The 12733-nt window shown below is 41.1% G+C and overlaps 1 protein-coding gene across 2 annotated transcripts in view; it reads right to left on the bottom strand.

Annotated features, from left to right (window-relative positions):
- Positions 1-3693, bottom strand: part of SLFN11 (schlafen family member 11) — a 30085-nt gene extending 26392 nt beyond the window's left edge. For both annotated transcript variants that reach the window (XM_008997068.5, XM_003732985.6), the window contains exon 1: positions 3549-3693. The gene's annotated coding sequence lies outside the window, so the exon portion shown is untranslated. The remainder of the gene's footprint in view (positions 1-3548) is intronic.
- Positions 3694-12733: the final 9040 nt, after the last annotated feature.

The following is a 12733-nucleotide window of genomic DNA, read 5'->3' as shown; positions in this document are numbered from 1 at the left end:
GAGATGCAAATCAAAACCACATGGAGATACCATCTCACGCCAGTTAGAATGGCGATCGTTAAAAAATCTGGAGACAACAGATGCTGGAGAGGATGTGGAGAAATAGGAACACTTTTACACTGTTGGTGGGAGTGTAAATTAGTTCAACCATTGTGGAAGACAGTGTGGCGATTCCTCAAGGCCTTAGAAATAGAAATTTCATTTGACCCAGCAATCCCATTATTGGGTATATATCCAAAGGACTATAAATCGTTCTACTATAAGGACACATGCACACAAATGTTCATTGCAGCACTGTTTACAATAGTAAAGACCTGGAACCAACCCAAATGCCCATCGATGATAGACTGGACTGGGAAAATGTGGCACATATACACCATGGAATATTATGCAGCAATCAGAAATGATGAGTTTGTGTCCTTTGTAGGGACATGAATGAATCCGGAGAACAGAAAATGAAATACCACGTATTCTCACTCATAGGCAGGTGAGGAAAAATGAGAACACATGGACACAGGGAAGGGGGTACTACACACTGGGGTCTGTTGGGGGGAACAGCGGAGGGACAGCGGTGGGGGGAGCTGGGGAGGGATAGCCGGGGGAGAAATGTCAAATGTGGGTGAAGGGGAGGAAGGCAGCAAAACACACTGCCATGTGTGTGCCTATGCAACTATCTTGCACATTCTGCATGTGTACCCCAAAACCTAAAATGCAATAAAATAAATAAATAAATAAATTGATTCCACTCAAAAAAGCCACAAATAAAATTAAATACCTAGGAATTAACCAAATAAATGAAAGATCTCTACAATAAAAACTATAGAATCCTGATGAAATAAATTGAAGAGGGCACCAAAATATGGAAAGGTAGTCCATGTTCATGGACTGTAAGAATCAGTATTGTTAAAATATCCATACTTCCCAAAGCTATCTACAGATTCAATGCAACGTCTATTAAAATACCAATGACGTTCTTCACAGAAATAGAAAAAAAATCCTAAAATTTATATAGAACCAGAAAACACCTATAATAGCCAAAGCTATCCTAAGCAAAAAGAGCAAAACTGGAGGAATCACATTACCTGACTTCAAATTATACTACAGAGCTATATTAACCAAAATGGCATGATACTGACATAAAAACAAGACACAGTGGAACAGAATAGAGAGCCCAGATACAAATCCACACATCTACAGTGAACTCACTTTTGACAAAGGTGCCAAGAATATACACTGGGGAAAAGACATTCTCTTTGATAAATGGTGCTGGGGAAACTGGATATCCATATGCAGAAGAATGAAACCAGACACATCTCTTGTCACATATAAAAATCAAATCAAAATGGGCTAGAGACTTAAATCTACAACCTCACACTGTGAAACTACTACAAGCAAACATTGGGGAAGATCTCTAGGACATTGATCTGGGCAAAAATTCATTGAGTAACACCCTACAAGCACAGGCAATCCAAAGCAAAAGTGGTCAAATGGAATTACATCAAGTTAAAAGCCTTCTGCACAGCAAAGAACACAATCAACAAAGTGAAAAGACCCAAAAAATGCTAGTAAATATTTGCAAACTATCCATCCGGCAAAGGATTAATAACAGGAATACATCAGAAGCTCCAACAACTCTATGGGGAAAATATAATAATCCTATTGAAAATGGGAAAAAGATTTAAACAGACATTTCTCAAAAGAAGAAAAATGGCAAACAGACATGTGAAAAGGTGCTCAATATCATTGATCATCAGAAAAATTCAAATGCAAACTACAATGAGATATCATCTCACCCAAGTTAAAATGGCTTTTATCCATCAGACAGGAAATAACAAATGCTGGCGAGGATGTGAAGAAAAGGGAATCCTCATACAATGTTGATAGGAATGTCAATTAGTACAACTATTATGGAGAACACTTTGGAGGTTCCTCAGAAAATTAAAAATAGAGCTACCACACACTCCAGCAATCTGCTCCTAAGTATTGACCCAAAAGAAAGAAAAACGGTATATCCAAGAAATAGCCAGCCCCTCCCTCCCTCCAACACCCCAACTCCTGACTGGGGAGCATGGGAGTGGGGCGGGTGCTGCTCTCTTCTCCTATGTTTCTTGCAGCACTGTTTACAATAGTAAGATTTGGAAGCACCCTAAGCATCCATCAACAAGTGAATAAAGAGAATGATGTGCATATACACAGTGGAGTACTATTTAGCCATAGAATAGAATGAGATCCAATAATTTGCAACAACATGAATGACTGGAGTTATGTTAAGTGAAACAAGCCAGGCACAGAAAGACAAGCATTGCATGTTCTCACTTATTTGTGGCATCTAAAAATCAAAACAATTGTGTTCTAAGAGCAGAAGGATGGTTACCTGAGGAAGGGTGGTGGAAGGGAAGGGGTGAGGTGGGGAGGGCTAATGGGTACAAAAAAATTAGAAAGAATGAATAAGACCTATTATTTGATAGCACAACAGGGTGATTACAGTCAATAATAACTTAGTTGTACATTTTTAAATAACTTAACGAATGTAACTGGATTGTTTGCAACTCAAAAGATGAATGCTTGAGGGTATGGATACCTCATTCTCCATGATGTGCTTATTTCACTTTGCATGTCTATATCAAAACATCTCATGTACACCACATATATACACATCCACTATGTACCTACAAAAGTAAAATAAAATAACTAAAGAGCATAATCAGATTGTTGGTAACAAAAAGGATAAGTGCTTGAGGTGATGTAATTACCCATTTACCCTGATGTAATTATTGAACATTATATTAAACATTATTATGGGTTGCATGAGATGTATTAAATATCTCATGTAACCCATAAACATATACACCTAGTATGTACCCACAGAAATTGAAAATTAATTTTAAAAAAAAAAAAGAAAAGAAAGGGAAGTGGGCTGCGACAGACATGCCCTTTTGGAAAACTAAAACATAGAGCTCTTTGTCCTTCTCAGACACATCTGTAGCACGTGTAGTCTACAGATCTTATCCAGAGGGAGACATTTTTCTCATTTCTCCCCTCTCTAGATTATAAACCTCCCCACAGGGTAATGACCATTCTAATTTTGCTTTTTAGCTCCTATATTAAGGACAATAATTTACAGTGGTTGGTCACTCATGCAGACACCTGTAGAACTAGTTTCTCAAGTCTACAATTCTGAAACCTGAGACCTTCAGCCCTTGGAGCCACCAAGGTGCACCTGACCCAATGGTCTCCCAGGTTTCAGGTCCTAAACCGCGGCTCGCTGGCTAGGGGCTCTTCCAGCTTACAGCGGAAGCAGGTGCACAGGTCAGGCCCCCAACGCCCCCAATGCCTTCCACCCCCATCACTCACCCCCGTCCCACCACCCAGTCCTCCATTGCTGGCTTTTTAGGGAACTTGCTGGGCAAACTAGCTGGGCTCCCCGGGAGGGGAGAAAAACACAGATACCCCCACTCCACTCCACGCCAGCCCCTCCCTACCCTCCAACACCCCAACTCCTGACTGGGGAGCATGGGAGTGGGGCGGGTGCTGCACTCTTCTCTAACCTGGCATCCGAGTTAGGGCCCGACAGGGATTCCGCTGGACTAGATCCTGAAGTACTGGTAGAAACGGGAGCTCCGCAGTCCCAGGCTAAGAGCAGGGACCCTCTCTGATCTCTCTAGCTCCAGCTCGTAGCCCACTTCGCGTTTCCCTGGAGGCTCCAAGGGCGGGTACTTATACACTATCGAGTTGGCGCCAACCGAGGCACGCCCACCAGGGGATGGACGCGCCAATGGGAGGGCCTACTAAGCCCGCGAACTCTTTGCCGCGTTAAATTGTCTAGAAGCTTCCAACTTCCTGATTGTTTCCAAATGGCTCTTAGTTTGGGGGATTTGGGAGTTTTTTTCCCACCCCCTGTCTCCCGCCCTTTCCCAGACTCCTCGCTCCCTCCCTCACTTCCTCCCTCTCCGTCGTCTATCTATTCATCTGTCTGAATTACAATACAACAAAGAATAAAGATTGTGAAGAAAGACAGAAGAGCTTCTTCCCAGGCCCACGCCGCCTTCGGCTTCTTCGCTTTACCAGGGTAGACCGGTTCCTTCCTTGTACCCTCACCTCTCCCGGCGCCTGCGGTCCCACCTTCCCGGGACCCCTCCTCGAAGGGTCCAGCTGAGCTCTCCAAAGCTTTGCCCTTCCAATCCGCTCGAATTGCCCAGACTCCAAGCGGGCTTCTCTCCCCATCACCCCAGAAAGTGAGTCTTGGAGACCGGGGCAAGAATTTGGGCCTCTGCTTCTGTTCCAGACCCCGACCCCTTGCCAAAATGCGGCAGGTGTGCGCATTGGGCCGCGCTTGGTTTCTGGCTGGGTTTCTGGAGCCCGAGGCCGAGGCAGGCTCCGCAGAGCAGTGCCAGAGTGGGGATTTGACCGTGTCGGGTGCGCTGTGCTCTGTCAACCCCGTTAACCGTCACGCTGCTCCTGATATGAGCAAAACCAGCCAGCGTTCTGCTTTTCTGCCGCGCCGCAGCCTTTAGCACCTGCCGGGGTTCGGTCCGAGTATTTGGATTTTGTAATCCTCCTCTCTTTGGCCAACTCCCCCGCCCTGGGCCGGGCTCCGTGCTGCCAGCCTTGCGGGACCCTCGCGGATGCCCCGGGCGGCCCTGCCTGAGAGGCCCAGTTCTCACTGACGTGGACTGGCCCAAGGGTGGGAGCCGCGGTTCACGCTGGACTGATTAATATGAGCTCCCGTGGAGGCGAAAGTGAGAAAATAAAACGGATTACAGTATACATATACAATGTATATATGATTCACGTTTATATATGTTACACATATGTGTATGTAACGCACGTTTGTTGAAATGCGGTCATAATGTTCATACTGTTTCATAATCCACTTTCTTTCAATGACCACCTTTTCACTTCAGTAAATCTTCATATTCTCATATTCCAACTTCTCCATTTTTTAATGTATTGTTTACAGCTCTTTTGCACAAACCGATATCAAATCCAGAACCATGCATCTATAAAGCGCTGAAAGACTGTCAACCTAGGATCCTATAACAACCACCAAAAAAAGGGCCTGCCTAAACGAAGGCAAAATAATCACTCCAGACAAAAGAAAAAAAGAAAATCTGAAGGAATTTGTCACCAGCCGATCTTTCTTATGAAAAATTATTAACGGAAGTTCTTTAGGTGGAAGGAAAACGATACCTGGATGAAACTCAGATCTACAAAAAGAATGAAGAGTACAGAAGATCATAAATACTTAAATATAAAAATTCTCTTTTTCACTGTTAAAATTATTCTTTTTTTACAGTATAACAAAATGTGTTTTCATTAGATATGAACTATGAACCCATAATGCATGTAAACTAAATACAATACTTCAAATCATTCTGCACAAAGAAATTGCAGATCACATTTATTTAACTACAGAATGTCTAGTCGTTTAACAAAAAGTTTTCAGGAGCTTACAATACAATTTTCAAAACCAAAGAATAAAAATATTAAATATATCACCTTATGGCACAGGACAGCATAAATTCATTTCTGCAACACAGCAGGCAAACTTTTGTGCTGGAAACAGAGTGGAGAAAAGTCTAAATTAAAGCAAAAAGTCAGGAAATGGGTGTTCATAAATTTCTGGTTAACTAAAACTCAATATTTATTGTAAGAAACAGAGAGCTTTGAACATCAGATTTTGTTTATAAAAATAAAACTTCCTTAAACATCAGATTTTTTCACCTCAGCAAATATTTTTTCCTTTGAGAATTCATAATCCTGCTATTCATTTGTCACATTTATGAATATCTGGTAACTTTATAAACAACTACCAATGGCACACTTCAAATGCTGATACTGTTGAATTTTCTTATATTTTGTTTCCCCAATGAAACTAAGGCCTATGATAGAGAAGATAGTGAAACATGCTAAGATACTAATTGGTCTTAGAGAGACTTTACAGCAAGTGTTTAATGAAAGCCACTACATTTCCAGCTCTGAAAAGAGCCAGGCACAATCCCTGCTCCCAGAGTTCAACATTTAGGATACAGCACGTCAAGCACTGATTCTGTATCATTATGAGCTTTAATTTCATCTTCCAAGATTTGCACAGATACACTTCTTCTGGAAGGGCAAAGAAAATCTTCCCTTACACACATCATTCTTTGGATTCTCATAAGGGGTATTTTGAAATCTGTATGTTGATAAGGCCAGCAGATACTTTGTTTTCTCTAATTGACTTCTACTAATCAAGACTATGTTAAGAATTTTGGTTTCCCTTTCAGTTCTCCCCAACATATTCCTCCTGCGGTTTTGTATATCCAGTCAACTTTTCTGTAACACTTTCCTACAGCTTTCTGTTCCCCTGCACTGTTTTCCTCTGCTGCTTTCCTCCTTAACAGAAGCCTGGTGATCTGGGCTTCCCCATCTTTCCTTTTCTGGCTTCTTATTCACATGGGTGACTAATCTTCGCACTTCCTTAAAAGTTAGGTCTTCAACAAATATGACTGGTTAGCACATCCGATCTTCATTTTCTTGAAACTTTTTTGATCTTCAGATCTTCTGTGCAGTAATACTATCTTCCTAATACTATTTAGTAATATTATTGTCAGAACATCAATTCTTGAAGATACTTGTTTTAAAGTTATATCAAAAGAGATTGATAAAGGAATGTATAACTCAGAAAAGGATGCTTCTACTCTATTGTGAATTCCCACCATTCCAAGTACTGGATTCTGCAAATTCAACATTAAAACCTGGTATGGGAAATCAATTATACACATAAGGGTTAGATTAAAATTTTAATTTTTTGGTTGATATTAAATTGAAATTTATATAGTATATGAGGTCTGAATATTTAAAAAAGCAAATGATAACAATTTAATATAGTTAACTGTTCACTGATAGGTCTATTGAGTTCATCATAACCTATATATTTAATTAAAAAATCAAACTATGAGTCTGCATATTAGATGCTATCCAGAAAATTGCCATCCAGGATCCATAATTCTTTTTATATTTTTAACTCAGACGAATATATAAGATTCAGTAAAATTTAATCTTTCAAATTGTTCTTTAAAAATTATCAGAAGCTTCCAGTTAACACAGATGAGTAATTCATTTATCCCCAGTGAACTACCTGTTTGTGTTATGAGGCAGCAATCAAAGACTGTATAATCTGCGATGTTAATACCCTTAATTTATATGCATTCCCTCTTCATGTGAAGACTATAGACAACAAAAAGGGACAGATGAGTCACTTTTCATAATTCATTGACTCTTGGTGTTGTCATAGTATGTTAAATGTCTGATTTCAATTTTACAACCATAAAAAATACCAATATTTATTCTGAAAGGCAATCATATGTTCCAAGTAGCAGATATTAACAACTTCCAACATCATCTCTAGGAATAATCCGCAGTTCCGCATCATATTTTAGAAAAATATTACCAGCAGTCTGTGCAGGATTTATTCCTATTCCTTCGTTGGTAATAATTGTACTTGTTGCCACAGGAACTTCAAATTCTTCTGCTGCGAACTTTAAGACTGCTGTGAAAGGTGTACTTTCAGGAACACTAAGTACTTTGTACAGCCGCCGCAGTTTCAACAGCAGCATATTTTTTTTTTTTGAGACAGAGTCTTACTCTGTGGCCAGGCGCTAGGCTGGAGTGCAGTGGTACAGTCTCGGCTCACTGCAACCTCCGTCTCCCGGATTCAAGCAATTCTCCTGCCTCAGCCTCCCGAATAGCTAGGACTACAGGCGCGTGCCACCACGCCCAGCTAATTTTTTGTATTTTTAGTAGAGACGGGGTTTCACCATGTTGGCCAGGATGGTCTCGATCTCTTGACCTTGTGATCCGCCCGCCTCGGCCTCCCAAAGTGCTGGGATTGCAGACTTGAGCCACCGCGCCCGGCCTATCAGCATAATCTTAGAGGAAACATTCGACATGGTGGTGCTGTGCTCCACGGGGTAGCACAACTTCCTCCACTGTGCTAAAAATCATTCTTAATATTTTAAAGGAGGAAAACTATGTATTGTGGTGCTTATAACAAATAGAAATATTTTATTTTTAGAAATAGAGAAAATGGGTGTGTATTGTTGTAAAGCTCTTATGTTATTCACAGTCACATACTATGATTTAACTGTGATAAGCTGAAGGTGCATATTGTAAGCCCTAGAGCTATCACTGAAAAAATGGGAACAAAAACATATAGATAATAAACCAACAAAGGACTTTTCCTTGTGACTTCCATTTTCTTCCTGTTTTTATAAAAATATTATTTTTCCTTCCTGTTTTAAAGCTCATGCTGTAGGCATCTGTGTCCGTGGTGGCAGCATTTTCCTGTCCTCCTCAGGACTGGAAATTCCCTTTCCAGGTGTAGGAAAGCAGGGCGAGACCGCCTTCTCAGCCTTCTCTCTATGCCTCCCCAGACCTTCAGCTCTCCAGGGATTCTTATGGCCGTGTGCAGGAAGCAGGTCACTCATTCAGCAAAAAGTCGCCAAGAGCCAAAGTGTTTTCCCAGAGAAATAGTTCCAAAGTCAGATTTTCCTATATTTTTAACTCAAACTGTTGAGAGAGAGAAATGGTATATATTAGAAAGATGGAATATTGTTTAGACTTTACTACTCCTTTGTTTTTACATTGACTTTCATGTTTATCTTATTCTATTTTGACTGTTATGTATACATTTAACTAAAGATTATCTCAATTGTAATTTTTTTAAGTAGAAAACATTTTAAGATTCAGAGTTATTTTCTTTTCTCCAATCCCTTTACTATTCACTTAACCAGTTAAGGTTCAAGCACAACAAAACTGCATTTTTTACATTACAAGAAGATTTTCTATGGTATTTTCAGTATATACCAATTTTCTCAGAATCTCTTCTGCAATAACATCTCATTAATACTCTGGTCCTCAGGTTGTTTCCACAAGGTCAGAAAAATAGGAAGATGGTAAAATAAACTTACGGATAAAAGGAATCAAACATTTACTATGTACACTATTCTAGGTTTTACACACTCTAAGTTGTGAATGTAAGTTCTACTTATCTGTTAATAGAACAGCATTGGTTGGGTGCAGTGGCTCACCCCTCTAATACCAGCCCTTTGGGAGGCCAAGGTGGTTGGATCACCTGAGGTCAGGAGTTCAAGACCAGCCTGGCCAACATGGTAAAATCCCGTTTCTACTAAAAATACCAAAATTAGCCGGGCATAGTGGTGGACACCTGTAATCCCAGCTACTCAGGGAGGATGAGGCATGAGAATTGCTTGAATCCGGGAGGCAGAGGTTGCAGTGAGCCGAGATCGTCCCACTGCACTCCAGTCTGGGCTACAAGAACAAGACTCCATCTCAAAAAAAAAAAAAAAGAACAGCATTGCAGCACTGTTTTGGGAGGCTGAGGCGGGAGGGTGGGAGGATCCCTTGAGCCCAGGAGTTAGAGACCAGCCTGGGCAAGATAGTGAGACCGCCTCTCTACACACACACACACACACACACACACCCACACACACACACAGCCCCTATTGTCCTAGCTTCTCTGGGGCAGGAGGCTGAAGTGAAAGGATCCCTTGAGCCCAGGTATTTGAGGTGACAGTGAGCTATGATTGTGCCACTGCACTCCAGCCTGGGCAACAAAGCAAGACCTCATCTAAATAAAATAAAATAAAATAAAGAACAGCATTGCCAGGGCCAGCTAAGTCTATGTTTTAAATGTTCTTTCACTTTAAGTACAAATTGTGGAAACAAACAATGTATATTTGCCTAAAGATACATTGTCAACATGCAGTAATATATATTTTCCACTTCCAAAGTTTTTTTTATAGGTGTGCAGCATTAGCACATGGAAACATTCAAGCTGTTTATTATTTCATGGAAATCTGGGTTTGTTGCTGAGCAGCATCTGGCCAGCATCACCACAAGGACCTGGTTCTATCACCTGGTAAACTTAAAATGGGAACAGATAGTGTTTGCAAATTATGTTTCTGGGAGAGAGAAAAAAAAGCTGATTTTTTTCCTTTAACTTTACACTGCCAACTTTAAAAGGTAGTACCTAATTTTAAAGCACTGAAATTGTCATTTAAATGAGAAAATGTTACTGGCTTAATCAACTGTGAAATGAAGAAGATATCACTGCCTTTTCAAGCATTAGATCAAAGCCAATTATTTTCAGAGACCCAAGAGACCCAGCTTATACTGCACTACGGTTTTCAAGGACATAGTATTTCTACCCTCTCCAAACCGAAGTTGCCCCCTCACTCCTCCAGCCAACTCCCCTTTCTCTGGGTTCATTCTTTCCCTTCTGAGCTGCCTGCCCCTTGCTCCCTTTCCCTCCTCTATTTGGCCTCTGACTGTTCCTCTATCTATATCTGGGTTGGCGCAAATGGTTTCTTCACTGCCTGGTCAGTCACTGACCAATCACTGCTTTGGATTCGGGATCCTATTAGTAAAACGGACTATCTGGCACATTTGTGCCGACCATCTCCCCTGAAAAGATACTATGCATCATCATCTAAAAAGCACTGTTTAAGAGACAAGAATTGCAAACCCACAAGATACCTGAGAAACTCCTCAAATGAGAGTCACCTAGCCAAACGTTCTCTTTTATAGGGAGACTACTAGAAGTTGTTTTGATTTTTCGTTTGTTTGTTTTTGAGACAGGTTCTCATTCTGTCACTCCAGGTTGGAGTGCAGTGTCGTGATCTCAGCTTACTGCAATCTGCACCTCCCAGGCTCAAGCGATGCTTCCACTTCAGCCTTCAGAATAGCTGGGAGTACAGGGCACGGGCACCACAACCAACAACTTTTTTGTTTGTTTGTTTGAGATGGAGTTTCCCTCTTTGTTGCCCAGGCTGGAGTGCAGTGGCACAATTTCCACTGACTGCAACCTCCGTCTCCCAGGTTCAAGCGGTTCTCTTGTCTCAGCCTCCCGATTAGCTGGGACTGTAGGTGCCTGCCACCACGCCTGACTCATTTTTGTATTTTTAGTAAAGAAAGGGTTTCATCATGTTGGCCAGGCTGATCTCCAACTCCTGACCTCACTCAGGTGATGCACCTGCCTCGGCTTCCCAAAGTGCTAGGAGTACAGGCAAGAGCCTCTGCAACTGGCCAATGTTAAAGAGTTAGCATATTTAAGTAATTACATATTTTGGGCTTGATTTCTTATTTTTTCCCTGGGATTCTTAGAGACTCCCTCTACTAGATCTGTATAAACATTTAGTAACATCTTGCAACTTATCATTATAGGACCATAGAATTTGAGACATTAATGTCTTTATTTTCTAACAGCCACTGAAGACAGTCTATCTTTCAAAGGAAACTACTTCCCTTACTTGTCCTCGGTATATCACTAACACTTCACAAGGACAAACAGCTTTTGCAACTCTATTACTTCAGCATTAAAAAGGTTGGGGTCATTACCAGGGACATGAAATCCTCCAAGATTCTTCATTCCATTTTCCAGTTCCCCAGCAGTATAGGAACCTCAGTGCATCAGGCATTAATTGTCATAAAGCAAAACACTGCCTCACTTTGATCAGATTAAAACTCTAACCAGTTCTACCCTTCCATTCTGAAATATGTATTTAAGAATGACAGGACTACAATCCTTCTTCTTATAGTACAGGGTTTGTCAGCCTTGGGGCTGGCTATTCAGATTTGGGGCTGGAAAATTTTTTGTTGTGGAGGGCTGTCCTGTACCTTCTAGGGTGTTCAGCAGTATCTCTGGCCTCTACCCACTAGGTACCATTAACATGCTCCCGTCAAGTGGTGACAACTGGAAATAATCTCCAGATTTTATGTCCCTTGGAGGGCAAGATCCGCCACCTCCTCCACTCTATTGAGTATGACTGCCCTAGTCTAATGATGAACAGATTAATTTTAACAATGAGCAGATCTATTTTCATGATCCATATACCAGTGCCATCCAGTAGAAATATAATGGAATATATAAGTGTGATTTTGATATAGTAAGCACATTTTTAAAAGGTAAAAATAAACAGGCAGCATTACTTTTAAAAAATATTTTACTCAATGGAATATTTCCAAAATATCATCATTTTGACATGTAATACATTTAAAAATGATTCATGTAATATTTTCATTCTTTGTCATAAATTTTTCAATCCCAGTGTATATTTTATACTTACATGTCATGTCAATTTGGACCAGCTGCATAGCAAGCACTAATTTGCTACGCATGGCTAATGTGTGCTGTGGGCACTGCAGCCATATACAGTGATATCTGGTAAAAGCCAGAATAGTCAACATCAACAAATTAAGCAAACAAATAGCGATGAGGGCATAGATCTTGGTTTTTGCCATTTTTCAGTAAAAGGAACCAGAGCTCCTTGGAGAAATGGCTGATTTCAGGGCTGGGGCAATGCATATACAAGATGTGCCTGGAGTATTCTGTATTGCTAAAAAATTAAGTACATAATCAGTGGCGGGGTGGGGGGGTGTGGGGAAAGAATGAGGGCACATCAAAGAGACAAAAGAGTTAACCTGAAGAGCTTGGAGGGGCCAAGATGGCTGAATAGGAAAGGCTCCCAGCACGACCAACACAGAAGATGGGTGATTTCTGTATTTTCAACTGAGGAACCAAGTTAATCTCATTGGGACTGGTTAGAGAGTGAGTCCAACCCACGGAGGGTGAGCAGAAGCAGGGTGGTGCGTCGCTTCACCCGAGAAGTGCAAGGAGCCAAGGACCTCCCCTATCCCCGCTCCCCAGCAAGCCAAGGTAGCTGTGAGGAAC

The sequence above is a fragment of the Callithrix jacchus genome, chromosome 5 (genome assembly GCF_049354715.1).
Source record: "Callithrix jacchus isolate 240 chromosome 5, calJac240_pri, whole genome shotgun sequence".
Taxonomy (NCBI): Eukaryota; Metazoa; Chordata; class Mammalia; order Primates; family Cebidae; genus Callithrix; species Callithrix jacchus.
Note: the sequence above shows the minus strand (reverse complement) of the source record. Positions and strands in the feature narration are given on the sequence as shown.